We start from the raw sequence: 5,556 nt of genomic DNA, 5'->3' as shown, positions 1-5,556 counted from the left end.
CATGGACTGCTTTGCCAGATACAGAGTCGCCACCTAAATGTTTTTTAATGGGAAATTTAGGAAACCCTGACTCGGTGCCAAAGGCCACGTGTCCGTCATCACCAAAGTTGCCTCGGCTCGGGAACTTGGGTACGATTGGGGAAGGTCACTTCGTCAGCACCCCCGCTCGCCCGATCAAAGATCGGCCTTTACTAACCGTGATATCTATTTTTGAAAACTTTGTATGTTCTTATTCCGGTTATTAGCCTAGGTTACTATGTGATGCACACAGCATATAAGTATAGACTGAGTTGCCTGAATTGGAACAAAACATTTCATGTTTGTTTTTGAAAGATGGTTTGCTACTCGCAAGTAGGCTTAAAATACAGATTTTGCCACCCTCGGGTGGGCTTAGAAAAGATGGTTTTGCCACTATCTAGTGGGCTTAAAACTCACAGTCAATGATTTGTTCCAATTTAAACAACCCAACCTTCACCCACAGGCATTCAGGCAGTTATATCACACAAGCAAATAGCCTCATGGTGAGCATGCTATCATGGCATTCACTCACACGCATGCAAGGATGCTAAAGCATAAAACTCACCGAGTACTCCAAGCCAAAATAGAAGTTTATTAGAAATCATGCATGATCCTAAATATACAGAAATGCCTAATGCAACACATGCAAAAATGCAACTATAGCAGGCTCGGCTATTCTAAACATGGCATATGAAATGCTACAACTAACATGTATTCAATTTGGAATTGAAAGTACGATGCAGTTAGTATGGTACGCCGAGCCCGGTGCATGCAAAACAGATGAATGAATGCAAACATGCTATCATACTGTATGCTAATTGAAATATGCCCTAATCTAACCATCATAAGCGGATAAATAAAAGGGAGAAAGACGTGGGGTTGGAAGACATACAACACACACACGCACACTTATTACAATTATGCCCTCGCGCAGAGGGTCCGAATAAATAATACAGTCCCGAATAAAAGAATATTTCAGTCCAAATATTACAGTCCAAATATTATACAAATTCCTAATTAATTAACAAATTAACTAAGAAAGCTTAATAAAACTGGCATGCGAGCCAGGGACTGCCTTGCTTCTGATGGATGATGCATGTCCGGGTTGCTCGCGCGGAAATCCACCGGGATGCCCCAATTAGCCTCTGTTTAGCAGTTATTCTTGGAAAGCGTGCCGAGCTCCGAAAAGTTGTTGATTCTTCATTTTGCTGCAACAGAGAGCAGGAAAGGGGCATAGCAATGTATTTCACAAATATATGCATGCCTCGATCCTCGTGCCACCAATCACGCATACCGAGGCATGATGGCCGAGGAGTCGAATTGCACAATTCAATATAGGATGAATGCACATGAAAACACAACTAAAACCTAACTCCATCATGGATGATCCGGAGTGTCAGTGACTGGGGAATTGAGGCACGTTCCGTCACTCGGAGTACGAAATGTACCTCGTTTCCCGTGCCCGGGCTAACTCCTATCTCGAACACGATGCAATATGCGTGACATGCAACTAAGATGCAATCCTAACATACACCATGCTATGAAAGTGAGATGCCTCAAAATGCGTGCACACGGGCACGCAAATCGAGAAAATGACAGAACGCAATCTAAGATACAACCTAGTATGCACTATGCTATGAAAATGAGATGCCTCGAAATGCGTGCACACGGGCACGCAAACCGAGAAAATGACAGAATGCAACCTAAGATACAACCTAGTATGCACTATGCTGTGAAAATGAGATGCCTCGAAATGCGTGCACACGGGCACGCAAACCGAGGCAATGGCATACGCAATGCAAGTGACTAAAATGGCATGGAAAATGTAACATGGACTTATACTAACATGAGAGAGCCTCAGCCACACTCACATAAGAAGCCGGTAGATGAAAATGAGGCGCCTCGAAATGCGTGCACACGGGCACGCAAACCGAGGCAATGGCATACGCAATGCAAATGACATGGAAACATGATATGGGCTTATACCAACATGAGAGAGCCTCAGCCACACTCACATAGGATGTCGATGGATGAAAATGAGGCGCCTCGAAATGCGTGCACACGGGCACGCAAACCGAGGCAATGGCATACGCAATGCAAATGACATGAAAACATGATATGGGCTTATACCAACATGAGAGAGCCTCAGCCACACTCACATAGGATGCCGATGGATGAAAATGAGGCGCCTCGAAATGTGTGCACACGGGCACACAAACCGAGGCGATGACAAAATGCGATGCAATGACATAGAAATGGAAAGCAATCATTCTAATAGAATTTCAGCACCAAAATATGGGGGAAAACAGTCCCGAAATGAGGCGAAATGACACTAAATGCATGGAATTGTCCCGAAATGCGAATTTAGGCACCCGAAATGGCCTATAGCTATGCCAAACATGCACAATATGGACATGTAATGCAAAGACAGAAGCTAGGCAGTCCCAAAAAAGACACTTTCACAGTTATAAACATGGCCAAACAGCAAGCATAGGTAGGGCAAAAATGGCATGCAAGAATAGGGGCCAAGAGAGGGGTAATGAAGCAAGTGATATAAGAAAAATCCAAACTGAAAAATTTCCTTCTACAACATTGAAGAGGGACCAAAAATATGAATGTTTACAGTATATGGAAAACCTCAAATCAATATACAAACATGCTAAAAAGAGGCACAAGATTGAGGCTCAAAAGGTGCTATAACATGAAGTATACAAAATAATCACCAAACAGAAAAAAAATGTTAATGAAACATGAAGTATAGGCCAAAATAAGGCCATCTCTAGGCCTGTAAAATGGCCAAAAACAAAAGCATGGTAGGCTGCCATTGCATGCAAGAATGGGGAATAAAAGAGAAATATAACATGAAGTGGCATATGGAGGTCCCAAACCATGAAAGGACCTAAATGAAACATGAAGAATGGACCAAAATAAGCACTTTTTCAGAACTGTAAAATGGCCAAAAACAAAAGCATGGTAGGCTTCCATTGCATGCAAAAATGGGACCAAAAGGGGAGTATAAAGGTAAGTACAACATGGAAGTCCCAAATAGTATTGAGCCTTTCTTCAATGTTGAAGAGGGGCTCAAAATAAGCCTAATATCAGTTTACAACATGCTCAAAAACAGATTACTCATGGGCCAAAAATAGCATGCAAGATTATGACATATAAAAGGATCAATGAAGCAAGTGCATCATGGAGGGCTCAAACAGGGTTGAGCCCTTAATGAAAAGTGAAGATGAGCTCAAAAGAGGGCCCCTTTCAGTTAGGGCCGGAGCTTGAAACAAAAAGCATATAGGGCTTACAAATGGATCAAGAAAAAGGGGCAAAAGAGGAGAAATGTCACTTACCCTTGAAGACTAAAGCTTTTGTTGCTTCTTGGACCAATTTGCAGCTCCTTTAGCCTTTGAGAAGCTCTCCTTGTTGCTGGAAATGAAGTGGTGATGGTAGAGCTTGGTGGTGATGAAGAACACAAGGTATAGGATTTAAGGTTTTTTAGGAAAATGAGAAGGATGGAGGGAGATATGGCTCTTGAGACTTGAAGAACAATTTTTCCAACCCCTGAATGTGATATAGCTTGCTGGTTATAAGGGCCAAAAAGGGGGTGTAAAGGTGGGGGAAAAGGAGGGCAACTTTCCCCCACAAAATATCCCCCGGATATTGATATTTTCTGGGGGATAAAGCTATACAGCTGTAAAGTGAACAGTGCAAGGATTTCGGCCGGCCAGTTACTTTTGCTGAAGGTGGCCAGCCGGCCACACCCCCTAGCCGGCCGGCTAGGGGTCAAAAGGGTCAAGCAGATTTAGTGGCCAGCCACCATTTTTTAGGGTCCTCCCATGTGTGTACATCACAAATATGTGGTTTGGGTTTGAAGAAAATGGCCCCAAGGTGTTCAACATTAGCCCGGAAGGAGGGGTTCAAAAGGGTCAAATTGAATTAATGGCCGGCCACCATTTTTTAGGGTCCTCCCATGTGTGTATATTACAAATATGTGGTTGAAAGTTCAAGAAGATGGCCCCAAGGTGTTCAACATTAGCCCGGAAGGAGGGGTTCAAAAGGGTCAAATTGAATTAATGGCCGGCCACCACTTTTTAGGATCCTCCCAAGTGTGTATATTACAAATATGTGGTTGAAAGTTCAAGAAGATGGCCCCAAGGTGTTCAACATTAGCCTGGAAGTGCGAAAAATGGGCGCCGGAGGGCGTCGGAGGATGTATAACTGGTTGCTGCAACAATTACTGGCCTCCCACCCTTCAGTGACCTTCTTAGTGATAAAACAGAGGTACCTGCCAAAAATGAACGAAAATCGTTGCAAAACGAATGTTCGGGGGCCAAAACACGCAGTTCGGGGTCCCGAAAATGGGCTGCTAAGCACCGAAAGTGGCATTCGGCCACGAAGTGGGTTTCTCAGACCCCAGTGTCCCTCAAAAGGGAGAAAATAGGAAGTATGCCAAAAATCAGAGCAAACGGAGATGGTTAGGCGGTCCCGAACCGAGGCACACGGCCAACGATCCCGAAAAATCGGAAACCGGACTCCGAAATGGGAAAAATGGCCTACGGCCACCAAATGTAGCCCACGGACATTGAGAGATGGTCTACGGGACCTCTCCCTTCCCTCAGGAAAAGAAACAAAGAAAACCGAGCCTGGTTCGCAAACCGAGGCAAAGCACAAAAGAGGGTTCGGAAGTCCGAAGGCAGGGCTCACGGCCGCAACTCTGAAACTTCTGAACGAGCACATTATGCAACATCACCAAGCGCTCAATTAGTGACGTCTGAGTCTTAAGGTCGGTCAAAAATGGGGTGTCTACACCTACATATATACATAGGGAGGGTGAGCTTGGATACTCAGTGAATGGTACAAGTAATAAAGGGGTTAAATGAATGATTCCCGAGGTCTTTCAAAACAATACATAATATATCTTTGTCAAAACCATACTTATCATAGCTTGTACAAAACATGAGATAAATCTTGTTCATCAAACTTGATCTTGCAAAACTTACATACTTCACATGCGTCAAATCTTATAACATAACTTCGGCATAACCTTGGTCCTTCAAAACTTACTTACTTACTTAGAAGACCCACGCGGTAAACCGCCAGTGGCAAAACAAGACCAAGCAAGAAGGCCCATAGCCCTTTAACACTTGGGTGCTGCTCAAATTTAGAGTCCTCCAGCACAAGGGACCTATGTTACAAGAGCCCGTAGCCCTTTAACACTTGGGTGCTGCTCAAGTTTAGAGTCCTCCAGCACAAGGGACCTATGTTACAAGAGCCCGTAACCCTTTAACACTTGGGTGCTGCTCAAGTTTAGAGTCCTCCAGCACAAGGGACCTCTGTTACAAGAGCCCGTAGCCCTTTAACACTTGGTGAATATCGTCAAACAAAGCTTACTTGATACATTGCCATTCAAAACGAAGCTTATACTTGATACATAAAATGGGGATATCATTCATGCTTAACAAATACTTTTATCAAAACAAGGCAAAGTTTTATTAAAACCTTAAGAACATAACTTTATTAAAAATACCACTCACATAGTTC

The sequence above is a fragment of the Camellia sinensis genome, unplaced genomic scaffold, assembly GCF_055761805.1.
Source record: "Camellia sinensis isolate YWXY unplaced genomic scaffold, ASM5576180v1 Unanchor1, whole genome shotgun sequence".
Lineage (NCBI taxonomy): Eukaryota > Viridiplantae > Streptophyta > Magnoliopsida > Ericales > Theaceae > Camellia > Camellia sinensis.
The sequence above is the reverse complement of the archived record's forward strand: the minus strand, read 5'-3'. Positions refer to the sequence as shown.